The 17,496-nt window shown below is 44.6% G+C and overlaps 1 protein-coding gene across 12 annotated transcripts in view; it reads right to left on the bottom strand.

Annotated features, from left to right (window-relative positions):
* The window catches only part of LOC129384330 (uncharacterized), a 463,248-nt gene that overhangs the window by 212,760 nt on the left and 232,992 nt on the right, over window positions 1–17,496 (bottom strand). Inside the window, exon 3 of one of the 12 annotated variants that reach the window (XR_011896112.1) lies at window positions 5,676–5,783. The exons of the other annotated variants lie outside the window; for them this stretch is intronic. The gene's annotated coding sequence lies outside the window, so the exon portion shown is untranslated. The remainder of the gene's footprint in view (window positions 1–5,675; window positions 5,784–17,496) is intronic. 12 annotated transcript variants of the gene reach the window in all.

The raw sequence follows: 17,496 nt of genomic DNA, 5'->3' as shown, positions 1-17,496 counted from the left end.
AATGTGGAAGAAGTAATAACGCATGCGGTTAACAAGGAGGACGATTGAAAGATTTGAGGAGCCTTATACGGGAATATGTGGATTGTTTTGCGGAGAAGCTAAGTGCTCATTTGATTCAAAATGACATCGTGCTAACAGCGGAGATTGCTCTTAGTCAAACGCGTACGGCCGATCGCCGCGGCAGCTACACATTATGAAGACAAACGTAAAAGGGATGCTTCGTCTTGGGGTGATAAAGGAAGCACATAGTTAACAGGTGCTTAATATGCTACTAGTGAGAGGTAAAGAACGCAGTACCAAAACTGTAAATTGCGAAACTCGGTTAGTATTGGGCGAACCTGCGCCCACAAAAGCAAGTTGCACTCAAAGGACGACGTTAGCGGCGAACAGAGTCGGCGATCGTCGAACTCTGATCTGCCAGTCAAACGCGGTGGCTTTCATACATGAGTCATTGAAGTTTCCAGAGTAATCGCTGGCGCCCGCATGCTGTCCAGAGAGATGTACACAATTCGCGTAGCGCATAAATTCCGATTACACAAGATTCGGTGAAAACAGACAACCCTTAGAAAAATCGATAACATTTTAGGAAGTTCCAATCATCCAGGGGCGTAATGGCTTGAGCGATAATATTAGTCAGTTGGTGAAATGCTGTCCCCGCGAAAAAGCGAAATACAATGCCCACCTCTTAAGATGTGTCCTCCTCATGCTACAAACCATATGTAAGAAACTAAACACATGCTGTGAAGAGAAATAACAAACAAAGAAGCAAATTAAGTGTCATAGTTAGCGGTGGTAGAAATGCTTAAGGCGCACAACATGGACTATTTTAGGCCTTGAGCGGCGTCGATGTGATTGCGCAATGCGGTGTGGTATGACCTCATAGTCCAGTGTATCTATACGTTGGATGATCTTGTAGGGTCCGAAGTAGCGTCGCAAAAGCTTCTCGCTAAGTCCTCGACGGTGTATTAGAGTCCAAACCGAAACGTGGTCGCCAGGCTGGTACGGGGCATAGCATCGTCGAAAACTGTAGCGTCGGCTGTCGGTGCTCTGCTGGTTCTTGATCCGTAGGTGGGCAAGCTATAGGGCTTTTACGGCGCGCTGCAGATAGGTGGCGACGTGCAGATTTTCTTTGTCGGTGACGTGCGGAAGCATGGCGTCGAGAATCTTCGTCAGGTTCCTACCATAAACCAGCTTGATCGGCACGATCTGGGCACGATCTTGCACCGTCGTGTTGTAAGCGAAGGTTACGTACGGCAGGACGGCATCCCACGTCTTGCGTTGGACGTCGACGCGTATCTCTAACATGTCGGTAATGGTGTATCCACACGACGGACGGCTCCACGCAAATCTGTGCCGCGGACGCTTATTCCGCCGCCCGTCCGGCTGCGAAGCGCATCCAGACGACGGACGGACTGAGTAGACGACCGCACCGGAAAAATAAAGATGGCCGCTATGCCCGAAGTGACAGCCGTCCGCCTCGAACTTGTCAAGTCGTCATCGTAAACTGTGTGGCCCGTAACTTTCAAACTTAGGATTGTATTTGGTTTAAATTTGTGTCCAGAAGCTTCGACAGCAATGTATTCGTGATGAGTGGACACCGTTTCTGAAAGCGATACTCAGATTCTCGGCGTGTAGGCTTAGAGTGGCTGTATTGGCTGAACATGACCTCGAAGATGTTGCGGCGGCCCGAGCGGATCTCAGTGGCCGTAAGTTAATATAATTGCTTGTTTCTACTCACTCTAGATGGCGCCATCGGTGTAACAAAGACTTTGTCATAGGTGTTTTCACTCTGAATGAAAATGGATATCGAAAAGAAACGACGGTTGGCCGCAATGACTGTTGTTTTGTCCGAATTGGGCACGAATGGTGTCAGCAGCGATGAAGCTGTTTCAGAAAGATCCCAAAGCCGCGCTTGTTGCCAGACTGTAGAGCATGCTAGGCTAAATCCGCAGCATTTGACCCCCAAAATCCGGATGCGAAAAATAGCTCGGCATTTTCCGTCCGTGGGGGTCGCGGACGACGCGCGGACGGCACAAATCCGTGACGCGTAGTCACGTGATGCGCAGTCCGCCGCGAAAAAGACGGATTTCGTCCGTCGTGTGGATCCACCATAAGCGTCCTGTTCAGACGTTCCGTTAGGCAATTCGTCTGCGGGTGGTAGGCACTGGTTCTCCGGTGAATTCTCTGGCTGTACTCACTATCGCTTGAGTAATCGGAGTTGTGGAAGCCGTCTTTATGTCACTAATCAGGACTTCTGGGGCGATATGTCGCAGCAGGACGCTCCCGACGAAAAATTTTGGCACTTTCGCTGCATTACCTGAGTGCAGGGCTTTCATTTGGGCGTAGGGGGTAAGGTAGTCAGTGGACACGACAATCCAGTTGTTTGCAGATGTTTACGTCAGAAATGGTCCCAACAAATACCTCCGCATCTGCTGAAAAGATCGGCAAGAATTCTTGCTACGCTGTAGCAAACCCACTGGCCTTGTCGGTGGTGCCTTGCGTCGTTCGTAATCATGGCATGTCTTGCCGTAGCGGACGACGTCGGCGGTCAGGAATGGCTATTAGTACTTATCTTGCATTCCTGCGAGCATACTGGAAATCCGAGGTGCCCGGCTGTCTGATCATCGTGCAGGATCAAAACTTCTGGCGGGAGTGCTGCTGGTACAATGCGAAGGTAGTATGCAAGAGTGGTCTGTTACCACTTTGAAGTGCCTACCGCATACATCATCGTCATCATTATCACCAGCCTATTCATGTCCACTGCAGGACGAAGGCCTCTCCCTGCGATCTCCAATTACTCCTGTCCTGCACCAACCTATTCCAAAGAGCACCCGCTAATTTCCTCATTTCTTCACTCCATTTAGTCTTCTGCCGTCCTCTACTGCGCTTCCCTTCTCTTGGTACCCATTCTGTTACCCTAATGGTCGAACGGTTATCTAGTCTGCGCATTACATGACCTGTCCAGTGCCATTTTTTTTCTCTTAATGTCTATTAGAATGTGGTATGTGGCGGTTTGCTCTCTGATCCAAGCTCCTATCTTTCTGTCTCTTAAAGTTAGGCCTAGCATTCTTCGTTCCATCGCTCATTGCGCGGTGCTTAACTTCTTCTCAAGCTTCTTTGTCAGCCACCAAGTCTCTGCGCCGTATGCCAGCACCGGTAAAATGCACTGATTGTACACTTTCCTTTTCAATGATAACGGTAAGCTTCCTTTCAGGATCTCTCGATGTATGCCGTACGCGATCCAACCGATTTTTATTCTTCTGTGAATTTCCTTCTCATGGTCCGGGTTCCCTGTGATTAGTTGACTTAGGTAAACGTTCTCCTCCACAGACTCTAGAGGCTGACTTGAGATCTTGAACTCTTGTTCCCTTGCAAGGTTATTCATGATTATGTTTGTCTTCTGCATAATAATCTTCAGTCCCACTCTGGCACTCTCCCTGCTAAGGTCCTGAATCATTTGTTGTAAGTCACCTGCATTGTTCATGCTGCCGCAGCCGCCGCCGCTACTGCTCCTGCTGCTGCTACCGCAGCCGCCACTGCTGTCGCTGCTGCTGCCGCTGCCGCTGCTGCCGCCGCCGCTGCTGCTGCTGCTGCTGCTGCTGCTGCCGCTGCCGCCGCTGCTGCTGCTGCTGCCGCTACTGCCGCTGCCGCCGTCGCCACCGCAGCAGCCGCTACCGCCGCCACTGCCACCGCCGCCGCCGCTGCTGCTGCTGCCGCAGCCGCCGCCGCCGCCGCCCAAAACTTCCCAAAAAAACGGGAGCCGATGCCGGCAAAACATTGTGTGCTCTTTTCTTTGTCATCGTCCTTATTATTGCTAGCAGCTATCTTCTGTGGGTCATGACGGACTCCAGACTTACCGATAACAAGATTTTCTGGCTTTAAAGTGAGTTAGTATGACCCGATAACCTCTAGTGCTGTCTGCAGCCGCCTCAAGTGATCTCCGAAATTCGTGCTAAACACTACAACATCATCAAAGTAGACGAAACAAATATGCCACTTCAGTCCTGACAGGACTCTGTCCATCACGCGCTGGAACGTTGCAGGCTCAGAGCAAAGTCGGAGTGGCATCACCTTGAACTCGAAGTGTAGGTAAAATGTTCTTCTGTCAATTTCTTTCGTCGACTCAATTTGCCAATAACTAGTCTTGTGGTCCATGAGGTCGGCCTAACGCGTCGTTTGTCCGTTGAAGCGGGTATACGTATTTCTACTGATTGTTTTTCAAGCCTGGAGAATCGTCACAGAAGTGCAGACTTCCATCCTTCTTCACTAAGACCACAGGATAAACCCACGAACTTTTCGGCGGCTGGATTATGTCGTCACACACAATTTAAACGACATGTGCTTTTATAGCTTCTAGGTCTCCCATTGACACTCTGCAAGGGCTCTGGCGGAGTGGTAGATTGGATTCTTCAGGTAATACGTGATCCTTTGCAACTGGTGTTTCCGAAATCTTCGATAACGTCGAAAAGCAGCCTTTGTATCGTCGAAGAAATCTTTCGAGCTGTTGTTGCTTACTCATGGGGTGGCTTGGATTTATTTCAAACACTGGTTTGGGCACTATGGTCGTCGAGGTAGATACGGCAGGCTCGGATAGGACAAACACATTGCTGGTTTCAACAATTTCCTCGAAGTATGCGATTGTCGTGCCCTTCTTGACATTCTTGCAATTCTACCCCGTTGAAAATTTACCGGTAGCAGGGCATGATGGAATCCATCCTCCATGATCATGGTGGATTATGGTAATGGGCATGCCGGGTAGCATGCTGGGTGACGGGTGCCGGGTGCCATGCTGGATGATGGGCAGCTTGCTGTGGGGTGGGCATCATGCTGGCTGACGGGCGGCATGCTGGGTGACGGGCTTCTTGCTGGGTGACAGGCAGCATGCTGGATCACGAGCAGCATGCTGGGTGGCATGCTGGATACGACAGGCTAGAATACCAGTGGCAATGCTTCACCAAGTTGCTTAAGTCATTGTTTATGTTAGTTCAGTGCTTGTACAATCATAACATCTCGTCTGCACAAAACACCATAGCAGTTGCCTATATGCAAAAGTGGAATGTCTAGCACGTTTAATAACAGAACAGGAAGCAAGAAAACAAATCGAGTTATCCTATAGCACGCTGGGAAAAAACTACCTGTAGGTAATTCTACGGCTCTAAAAAGTGTTGCACTCACAGAATAATTCATAATCTGTATTGCATATATGCCTACTAGTTATTGCCAGGTAAACTCTGCGAAAACTACGCATTGTAATCTAAAGATATCTCTACCCATCTTCACTTGCGAATAAGTAGCACACTTCTCACAAGTTATGAGAACCTATGCTTTTAAGCTAGCTCATTTTACAAGGACTATTTATCATTACAGGTTTTTTTATAAAGTCCGGTTCTATATTTATTGTACTGCACAAGACAATGTTTTGTATTTGCCTTAGTAGGCACATTCATAAAAATGAATATATTTTTCAGATGAGTTCCTTTTTTCTTTCTTAGAGACAAGAGAAACAGTTCATTTTGCTTAGAGACAGTTTCTTTTCTTCCTACAACTGTACTGCAATGAAGTGCTTAGTGAAATGGCTGTACATGTGATCTCTCAAAACAATGCGTTAAAAAATTTGAGCATCATGCTCTAGTCTTCTATAATGTATATGATGCAACTTGTTGATGGACACTTACACTCCAAATACATCAGAAAGACACTGGAATATCTGGGCCATCCTCCATTGCTGCCCATAGAGCAAGGTGCATTCAAAATGTAGCATACTTGAATTCTGCTGACCATTACTGCAAAAGATAAAGCAATAAGAGCTTCAACACTTTACATTACATTCGAAGATAAACATCACTGCTAATTATTGTTTTGGCGCTTATTCACCAATTAAAAATAAACCAAATCATTTTACACTAGATAGTATTCTTGTCTGGTGTGTTTGATGTAATGTGTTTGGTGGGCTCGCCTGGTGCATTCTGTATCCTACTGTGGTGTTTGCTTGTTGGCACCTTCTGATGTGTTTGTAAAATTCTAGCATTCATCAAACATCCATATATACGAACGCATGGATCATGTTACAGTATGCACATTTACTATGGTAACCATTTAGCGTACGTTTATCTGTAGATAGAAAGGCGCTCTAATATGTGAGGAAAAAGAGGAGTGAACATATTTGTTTATTCAGTATATCCAATGAAAATTTATTTTGCTATGAAAATATGTGCAAAACACAGCTAAGTGCCCCAATTTTACTCGCATGCACTCTGTTGCCCAAGCAAACAACAAATTTGTAAAGGCAATATCTGAGTTGCTTAGCTTTTTATTCGACTAAATGACACCTAGCCTGATCCTAGAAGAATTTTCTAATGAAACTTTGAAGTCTTACGAAAGCTACAACCAGTTCACAGCCAGTCACACCCTCCGATCCTCCAGAAAGATACAGCACTGCCCGAAAAAGATAAAGTAATTTTTTACATCACCGGAAATTCTTTTATAGCGAAGCTGTCTGCGGCTAGAATCCCAGGATTTTTTGTCTCCGTCAACACAAAAACCATTCCTTGAATTTCGAAGCCAAAAGTGTCCATCTCTTTTCGAATCGCACATACAACATACATCACAGCATTTGTTTTAATAAAGAAAATGCACACGGCAAGCATCCAAACAACATGAGTAATTATAGGCATGCGCGTACAATTCAGAAGCATGTAGCAATCCCTCGCATGTGTTCCCAATAAGCCTACTGCAAAGTATGCTGCCTCGGCGACAGCGTAATACGAAGTTGGAAGTGACGTCACTAGCCTGGTAACAATGGGAAGCAAGTAGAGCTCCTCGCATATGTTTCTCGATTGCGAGTACATACTCTGCCTTGTACGAACTCTTTCATGTGTAAAATATCAAAAGCAGTTTGCCGGTTGCTCTCCACAGCTTCGCTGATGAAGCACCTTCACAGAGTGGACTGGCCTACAATTTTTCCCGACATCAATAAAAAAAATGTCATGTAGTAAGGTTACCCCATTACCAGTTTTATATCATTAAGTACTGGTTGCAAAAAGACGTCTAACTGTGCAATAAATGTAACCGGAAAGAGCAGGTATATCCAGGGGCATTAGTGTAGAGAGCTGCAAACAAAATGATATGCAACACCTCTCTCTGAAAGCAATCTTTTAAGTTATACAAGCAGCGCATAAGCAGTTTCAGTGAGCCCAAGTAGAGTGATTCAGCCCATAGGTTGTGCCAGCCAACCAGAAGAGCTCTCCTATTATGCGCACCTCATCACACTGGCAGCAATGCTGGCGGCCAAAATACAACTTGTGTCTCTACAACACTTGGCATGAGCTATGAGGCTATCCTTACAAAAACCATGAATACAGAAGCCTATGAACTTGGACGTCAGAAGAAGCAGATAGGAGTGCAAACACAAATAAGACGCACATAGACAGGACGTGCGCTAGACATCAACTGACGGGTTTAATGACGAAAAAAGAGCAATACACATACTTGCACAGAAACATACGAAAAGAAGCAGAAGGCGCCGTTGGCACTCAAAAGAATTTCAGCGCCAGTTGAGATACCCTTTCCCTTTGGCATGCAAGGCTAGGTATGGAATGCTCACACATTTGTCACTAGCGTTGCTAATGCACAAGCCGTCGAAGATTTTTCTAGTTTGTTCGTTGCTAGCTTGCTCCTAGCTTGCTCCGGAGGACGCGCGTGCCCTGAAGTCAGGCATGCGCAAGCACTGCCGGCAGTGATTTGCCAAATGTCCGTCCCCTCCGAATGACTTAACAGCTGCGCGATTCATCGGCCGGTCTGGCCAACATAGCATTTTCCACTATAAAGTGAAATCCTGTCCTCCACAGCCACTCTGCACTCCTCGAAACGTGTAGTGTGCTTTGTTGTGCAGCCGGCCTTCACAGCACCATTCACGATATTGCACATACGTGCAAGCGCACCAGCTGCCAAAAAAAATTCCATGATGCCGCATTTGCCAGCCACTTTATTGATTCTGTGGCACAGGTCATGAATATATGGCACAACCACACACCATGTGTTTTTCATTTCAAGCTGATTTTCACATGTGTGGCAGTCCCTCAATTCAGTTCTTTGATAACGCTTCCTGCTATAGAAGCCAACAATTCTGCAGAAAAGCCAGCATCGCACAGGTGAAGCACTTGGAAGCTGAAGGCTGCCCGCAACCTGATGGTTACAGGAGTTCTTGCAACTTTTCTCGCAATACCCCTTTTTAAAAACCTTGGAATAGGCCAACTTGTCGCTAAATACTGTTTTTTTTTGCACCCTGGGTGGTATGTTCAGCACATCTGACCGTCATGCAAAATGTTACTGATATCGAGAAACTGGAGGCATACCCTTCAGGTGGCTGAAAGGTGAATTTCAGCCCTTGCCACAAGATTCAAAAACACCAAGTAGTTGGTTCACAGGCTCTTCTTCAAGATGGTCAGGCCACACATATTTTAGGATGACTAAATAATGATCGATATATCTGAAAATATCTAAAGCCTGAGCTGCGTGCGCTATATCAAGGCACGTGGAAATAGTGTGTCACAAAAATATAAAACATCGCTTAAAACATCAGCAATACATTATCGAGTACAAATCCCCTCCTTTTGAAGGACATGGGTGGGGTTAAAGGTTCACTCCTGTAGAGCACAGGTAAAACGTTAAATTTCATAAAGTCGTCAATGTTCAAGCGAGCAGAATTTTGAAAGGCAACAACCCAAGTTACAGACAGCGAAAAATGTTGGCTTTGTGTAATATAAAAAAACAATCTACTTCATGAATAGAAAAAGTGCATCTTGAGTGCAGAGGATATTCATACTTGGAAAGATAACCTAATACACTCTCCGAAATGGGCACGAGGTACGGGTTATACACTTGAAGCAATTTGAGATGCTTTTGCAAGAATCTAGTGAGAGCCCCTTGCCATGAATCTTAGCCAGAAGCAGCCCTGAATTGTACCCGTATTTTTTCTGTTTTCACAGAGAAAAACCTCCAGGAGGTCGTTTTTTTTCAACACCAATGCCTTCTTGAGGCTTTGGAAGTTCATCTCATTGCAAGGTGTCAAAGCTTTCTGCCCTAATGCTTCCCGTGTGCACTTGGCAGGCATGAAATTTTTTGATACTGCAGGATGAGCTTTCCTAAAGCTAACTTAGAAAGCGCCATGAATTTACCCTCTTTATCAGACGCCAGTAGCACTAAGTTACTTTTCTTCAAAAATTTAATGGCGCTCAAAACTGGAAAGTTGGTGTTTATGCAGTCATCCAGACATAAGACACAGAACGCCTTCTCAAAGAACTCTTCCGTTGTCATTACTGTTTTGAAAGAAAGCTTCGCACAATCGGTGTGTCATAAAGAGGGTGGATTTGTATTGCTTCCCAAGCTAGTCTTCTTGGAAACAGCTGAACAAGCATTCCTGCCCGTCAAGTGCTCACAGAAAGAATTGAGTAACAAATATTTGGCTTTAGGTGATGAGATGAACTTGCAAATTCTCAGCAAGACCACAGTTGGTGCAAAAAAGCATCTCCTGAATGTGGCTTTAGCCAGGATGCCAAAGACGGGATGCCATTCAGGGCGATTGTGACTGAAAAAGATTCATCACAGGGCACCTTTTCTACATTCTTCCAAAAGCATCTCAAACTGCTTCAAGTCTTTGACCCTTACCTTGTACGCAATTTGGAGAATGTCTTTGATTATCTTCCCAAGTACGAGTATTCTCTGCAGCCGCTATACACCTTTTCTACTGGTGCAGATCTTTTTCATTCTATTCTGCAAAGCAAACATTTTTGCGCTCTCCGTGAAAACATCGATGACTTTGGACCGGTGCTTTTTACAGTGGTACTCGTCTGAACACTGACAGCTTTATGGAATTACGAAGATTTTACCTGTGTACTACAGCGGTTGCTTATAATCACAACCTCGTCCTTCAAAGGAGGGGATTTGTACTGGATCATATATTGCTCCTGTTTGAGTGATCTGTTCGCATTATTTTGTGACAAACATTTTGCACATACCTTGATACAGCATGGGCAGCTAAGATTTTGCATATTTTCAGATATGTTATACGAAAGGATGTGCGGCCTGAGCATTCTAAAAAGCTTGGGAACCAAGTGCTTGGTGCTTTAGATTCATGTGGAAAAAGGTTCCAATTCACGTCTGAGTTACCTGAAGAAGGGTGCCTCCAGTTTTTTCATCATTTTTCGTGACGGTCAGATGTACTATTCATACCATCCACTGTCCAAAACCAGTCCTTAGCTACAATTCAGCCCATTCCAAGATTTTGAAAAGGGGTATTGCAAAGCACTGCCCGATCACAACTCTCAAAAAGTATTTTGACCATCAGGTTGCATGCAGCCTTCAGGTTCAAGTGTTACGCCTGCACAATGCTGGCTTTCCTGCAGAATTGTTAGCTTCTATAGCAGGAAGCCTGAATAAAGATTTGAATTCACGGAGGCAGACATGCTACAACGAGCTTGAAACCAAAAAGGCATGACTTGGGGTTGTGCCATACATTCATTACCTGACCCAACGCCTCAACAAATAGCTGGGAATGCGGCAACCTGGTCGTTCTTTCGGCACCTGGTAAGCTTGTACGCATGTGCAATATCGTGAATATTGCTGCCAAGCAGACTGCACAACAAAGGACACTACATGTTTCAAGAAGTGCAGAGTGGGTGTGGTGTACAAAATGCCACTTTCATGCAGAAAAGCTTATGTCAGCTAGACCAGCCACTGCGTCAAAGAAAGATTGAGAGAGCACCGCACCACTGTTGAGTCGTTGGCAGGGGGTGGACATTTGGCAAATCACGGCAGGCGGTGCTCGTGCAAGCCTGACTTTACGGCCACCCGTGTAATGCGCAGCTTTGCAAAGCAACCTGGAAAAATATTTGAAACTTTGGGCAATAACTACGAAACTGAAAAATCTGTCATCACTCTTACCCTGGCCCATCACGACAAGGAAAAAGCATATCGGATGCAGCACTGGAATTCTCTAGAGTGACAACTGCACCTTCTTCATCTTTTTCAAGGTTTCTGCGCAATATACGTGTTGCCGTTTTTTTGCCATTAAGCCCTTTACTTTATGTGTAGCGCCCGTCCAGCTTATGTCTATTAGTGTGTGTGTGTGCCTTTGCGCTTGTCCTCATGTCAAAGTTCAGCTATCACCAACTAGCCCTAACTTTTGCATTGATCAGAAGTATGTATTAGCACGCTTTATAAAAAGCCAGAGCAGTAGTACTATACTAACCGGAAGGGACAAATGGTAATAATGTTCTGGCTTAAAACAATATTTCACGTTTATCAACACTTACTCACAAGTAATTGAGAAAGTTGTTGTACGTTCATGTTTACAGCTTCAGTGCGAGACAAAGGACTGAACGAAGAGAAAAGGACACAAAACCTACCAATTCAACATTTATTTAGATGCAAGAATTAAAGATAATATTTAAACTGCATGTGCACTTGTACTGCACAAGAGTTCTTTAAGACAAAAGGCACAAGTTGCAATACAAGTGTAGAAAATAATGATAAACAACACTTGCATAAAAATAGAATAAATGAGCACGGAGTGATTGCTACTTCCTGTCACTTAGAGAGTATTCCTCTTTCTAATGCAATCACGATGAGCGCTGGCTGAAACATGTCGCATTTTTTAGGTGGTATGCCTGAGTGGGTTGTTTTTCATCAATCGGTTGCCTTAGGCGAAGAAAACCGATGAACACTCGAAATCTGGCCTGCACCACCAGTTGTGTCAATGCTTCATCAAGCGCGACGACCATACTTATACCTTGATTGAATAATGATGCTCCTGAGCACATGCTGATGCACCGGCCGGCCTTCCCGACGTACAGCTCGTCCTTTCTTAGTACGAACACGGCGCAGAGTGGCCGTGCAACAATGCTAAGCAGTGCAGCCACACAGGGGCTCGGAGTTGGGACTTTATGTCCTGTGTCATCTGCTAAAGCAAGGCCCACTCCCACGCTTTAGCACATGACACGAAGCTACACCTCCAAGCTCCTGTGAACCTGTGCCACTTAGCTTCAATGAACGGCAGCGCCGTTCATGCTGGCACTTCGCGGAGCTCGGCCAGGCTGCACCGTGCTCGTACTAATAGTGAACGACCCTGTACATTTCACAAAATATACACAGGTCAAAGGGATAGACTACACTACCAATGACGGACACAAAAGAAATTAAGTAGTAATTTTATCCAAATCAACTTTGCCTGGATGCCTTTCTCAATTCGCTTGAGGAATGTTATGCACACATATTTTAAGCGAAAAAAAAAAGTCGGCAGATGATGTTGGACAGTCCACAAGTGAAATCAGAAAAGCCATCAGGCAAGCGAGGTTTGCTTGGCTAAAGATACCACCAACTTTATTTAGTGTGTGTCAGGGGCAGTGTACTGTTTTGCAATCATGTGTGGTCAAATATATATAAAGCAGACTGGCCATGAACCAAATATGTCCCAAAGAAATCACCATATTTCACTGACAAGACCAGTATGCTCGTCCTATTTGGCTGTGCATTGCCACGATAGGGCTTCAGGTCAGATTAAAATCATTCATCTGTTTCTACCTGCGCTGAAAAATTGAAAAGATAAATCAGTGAGGCATACAACAAAAATAAGACATGTACGAGCAAGACACCATTATGAATGCATGAAGAAAGGCGGCCTTTGTATATTACGAGCGATCGAAATTAGTCTGTGCCATATTAAGTTTCCTTACGCAAATACTGTTTGTTGTTCATCTCATTCATTTGTATTCACATTTTCTTTCTAAAACAACTTGTGCGCAATATAAGCACATATCCAGTCTTACTATTTTTATAGCTTCGATCAAATTAGTCCGCCGTTACCACTGGTCCTCAATTTTTTCTTTAGGAATGATATGAAATGGATGGCAAACTCAAAATGACACTACAAGTTTCACCTAGCGGATACGGTTGGTTCCCGAAAAATGCACAAATATGATGACAGGTGTCTGTCGGCATACTGTAGCAATAATGAGTGCAAGCTGGCTTCGACAGTGCTGCAGTACTTCACCAGTCACACCGCTACAACGCTTAAGACACCACAGAAATGTAAGTGCATAGCCAAAGCAAGCAGGTACATCAAGCATAAATTTGACTCCAGCTGTCACAACATAGGCTGTTTCATGTTGCCAAAGCAATACCTAATATGTGGAAAGCATATTTACAAGCACCTTTAGCTAGAAATACCTGCATACCCAACCATGAGAGTTGCAGCGCATATGATCCTTGTTCTGGACAGTAGTATTTTTGTGAAAAATACTTTTATTATTACGTAGAATGCGTTCAATGCGTTTGTCCAGTAATCGAAGGCTTATTAACAGCATTACAGTTTTAACTTGCTGGTTGCAGATGTTCTGGCCTGAATAGCACGAAGCCGAATAAATAGCAGAGTGCCCGCTGTGCTGACCAAATACATGGGAAAGGACCCAAAGTAATAGAATAATTCTTGACAGCGGTGAATTGGAGCTTGTTGGCTGATTATCACTATTAAAATTACACCACGGTCAAACAGATGTTCTGTTTGGTGCTGCTGAAATCAAATTAATTTGATGAGCAACATAGCAATCACCAGCAAGCACTATAGCAAGAGCGAACAGACAATTTAGCATGGTGTGCGAAATTGTCTGCTTCTTTAATAATAGAGCATCAATAGACTGAACTATCTACCAGCTACGTGGTTTATGCTGTATAGAAGAAAGTCAAAAACGATGCAACTGGACACAGACTCTGCTACAGTGCCTACTTGCATGAATGGGGCCAGCTTAATATAAGAAAGTAGAGAGAAAAAAAGCAAGCTTACTCGAAAACTCCTTACTACAGTAGTAACTACAGCACAGTGAATACTGGCATTCACGTATCAACTAAAGAAATTCAAGCTCGTGGCTGCTATTCTGAAAACATGAGAGAAATAATTGTGACATTTATGCAGAAAGTTGGGCTAGTCGGTGTTCATGCAGCTCCTGTGACAGTTACTAGCGCGAACAAGGCTAATGGAAAAAGTGGGACAAGCCAAAGCGGTAGACTTTTACTGACAAACTTTATTCAGAACAAACATGCAATGAGGCCAGCCACCGTACGCTCGAATAAATGTGCTGACAGATGCGTAAACGAATGTGCCACGTAGGGGACAACCAAATGTGCAGTGAAGCTGAGAAGCACTCTTAAGAAGCCGTTACAAAGCATTCACCAGGTTCTTCTCAATGTACACTTATTTATCAACGAGTACGAGTGATGGAGTGCTTACACATTCAACGGCAGCTTTTGAAATGCAAAACACCTCAATATTTCCCCAAGTAACTGCCTGGCGAACGGACTGAGTACTTTGTTATGAAAACACGGAGAGCATTTATCGGTACATTTTGGGCAGTGGTCAGCCAAGCGGTGAGCGCCTGTGAGAGCATTTAGGCGGCGAGCGCCCTAAGCCGATCATTTAGGAACCTGTTTGTTCAATATAGCACATTCCACAGGAAAGTGTAATCTCATGTACAACCACTACATTGCAATTAACAAAGCGGGTGACATGCGCCTCAGTGCTGGTACCTTGATTCCCAGCATTGTTAACCAACCTGCACATTCCTGCGAGCGTGAGTGCTGCTGAAAAAACACCTACGCCGCACACCTTTGCCGCCTTTCTTTTGGGTAGTGGGGCGTATGGACGTATGGCAGTTGGACGTGCGTGTACGTATGGCACAGCCATAGGACGACCACTGGGATGTGCGTTATTGCATGTTTGGTGGGTATGCATAGTTAGTGTCAGTCTCTTTTACTTTCTGACTTTCTTGGCTTTGCTGTTAAATACGTTGTGGGTGGTTTTGAACAGATGTGCAGTATGATTGAAGTTCATACATGCTTTGTCAGTAGCTAGTCCCCTGCAATTCTTTGATATTCATATAATTCTATATGATAGTTTCCTCTGTTGGATATACTCTCTTAGGAGAAAGAAGCCCTTGCTTGACTACTGTTCGGCACACTTCAGGTTAAAAGATGCATATCTCCTAACGGCCCGAAAGCTGTTCTGGTTAAATATTGTGCACCACGTTTCTTGGAGTGTTCAGCAACAAGCGAGCCATTTATGTACGGCTGAGTATCTCGATGACACCTTGGTGCCAGTTACTAAGAGCCTCACTGAAGAGGTAAAAGCTGATCTGGCAGCTCCTCGGTGCAATAACGCACTTTTGAGCGGGCGCCCTGTGGCTGTACCATATGTAAACAGGCTGTCCCACCGCCTAAAGAAGGTGGTGAACGAGTGTGGTGTAGGTGTTTTCTTCAGCGCCATTAAAGTTCGCAAGAATGTGCATGTTGGTAAGCAACCCCGGGAGTGTAGGTACATGCCCTCAGAAGCATGTCACCCGCTTTGTTAACTGCAATGGAGGGGTGGTATACAATATTTCACTTACCTGTAGAAAGTGCTGTATTGGACAAGCAAGGAGGTGCCTGAATGACCGGCTTAGGCAGCCCCGGAGCGCTGTAAGCGCTCTAACAGGCGCTGCTGACCAATGCCGAAGATGTGCTCGTAAATGCTAACTGTGTTTTCAAGACACGCAAGAAGTGCTCAGACGGTTTCTCAGGCAGTTAGGAAGGGAAATATTTTTGAGGCGTTTCGCTTTTCAAAAGCCGCTGATACTTCTCTACGCGCTCCATCACTGGAAGTAACTAATAAGGAGTGTTCGTTGTACCTTGAGAAGAACCTCCTTAACGCTTTGCAATGGCTTCTTGTGAGCAATATTGTCTTCGCTGAGCATTTGTTTGTATCCTGCGTGGCACATTCATTTATGCATCTGTCTGCGCATTTATTTGAGCATATGGTGGCCTATTTTTTTTTATAAAGCTTGTAAGTTGAAATCTAGCGCTCTATCTTGTCCCACTTTTTTCTATTAGCCTTGTTCGTGCAAGGAACTGTCACAGTAATTGTGAATATCAATGTTAAACAATGGTAAGCACGCTGAATGCTTAGAACTGTGACATGTTTGGCCCATTACACTTTGAATCCTTACATGTGCAGAAACTGCACAAGCATGTAGCACAAGCGAAACAAACTGTTTATAAAAGCTACAACATAGGAAAGTTTCAACGCAATAAAACAAAATAAGTGGCAAATACAACGTGTACTTAGCAAAAGTAAAATGTCACTTGCAGCTAAGTGATTGATGCCAGAAAAAATAAACATCAAGACATGTTAGGTCTATTTTTATAGTGAACAAGGTAATGGATACATAACGTCTACAACACTAATAAGCAGCAAGCTGAATAAAGTTGAACAAATATTTAGTCTATTTAGTAAGCAGTACTGAGTAATATGTCCATAAACTTATCGACGAATGATACCGAGATCCTATTTTTTCAAACACATACACTTCAGTCATACCTGTCCAGGCCATCCGATTACACACCATGCTGCTGCAGCCATAGCTCCTCCCTGACCTGGTCACGGTTGTGGGTCACGGCTTTACCACTAAAACATAAGTTCTGTGTTAAATTATAGCAGTAGCAGTTCAAAAAAGACACATTGTGGACATATGCAATGAGCACCTAAATATAGTCAAGAAAACAATGCTTGCACCACTGCAAGGTGGTAACAGCGCACAAGGTCGAAGTCACTGATGAGTATCGTGATAGTAGGGACCCCTTCATGACCGCAAAATTATTAACAGACACGCAGCTACTGCACATTACAAAGAAGTGTTTGTTTACATAACAATTCATTTTTTTTCTTTGCTTATTTAAAGCAACTTTCTTTTGTCATGTTTAGTTACGTCAAAGTTATGTCAACACACCTTGTCTCAAGACGTAAGCTGTTATAGTAGCAAGCCGTGATTGCTTACAGCCCAAACCCTATGAGAGGGATTTGGGGCGACGAACGGCGGCTTTGAGCGACGAAATTGGCTGTGGCCCGAACAGATCGCTTGTTCTTGTCACTCGCTTCTGGAAATCTGGAATTCGTCGTTCGTCGCCTTGAAGTGCTATGAGCGACTTGACAATAGCGCGAAGCCGAAACTGGACGTACATCAGTCAAGTACTACCGATTGTTGCACGGAACGAGCAAACAACTAATTTGATAAGTGCAAGGTTAAAAACCTACTGCAATATTAAAAACAGTTTATGCTGCTCCTTACAGTAAAACACAGCAACTTCAATTAATAAAGCACGTGTCACGCCACTTTCGGTGCGTATTCGCTTCCCTCATAACGGTAACATCGGGGAGGCGCCGCTCAAAGTCACCGCTCGGAAGGGGTACGACTTGTAGGGAACTAGCAAGCGCGGGGGCCATCTACATCCCATCACCGTCGCGCGCAAGATCAGTTGTATGGGGTTTATACTTTTCCTTATGACTGCTCGCAAACCAACAACCACGTAAACAGAGATTATTTACAACCGCGAAGCGTGTGTAAGTGAGGAAACGTCATTGTAGCAAGAATCTGTGAAGAGGCAAATTATTTGTTATTACGCAACTTCACCAGT

This window comes from Dermacentor andersoni, chromosome 8, assembly GCF_023375885.2.
Source record: "Dermacentor andersoni chromosome 8, qqDerAnde1_hic_scaffold, whole genome shotgun sequence".
Taxonomy (NCBI): Eukaryota; Metazoa; Arthropoda; class Arachnida; order Ixodida; family Ixodidae; genus Dermacentor; species Dermacentor andersoni.
This window is presented reverse-complemented; position numbering and strand designations above follow the sequence as displayed.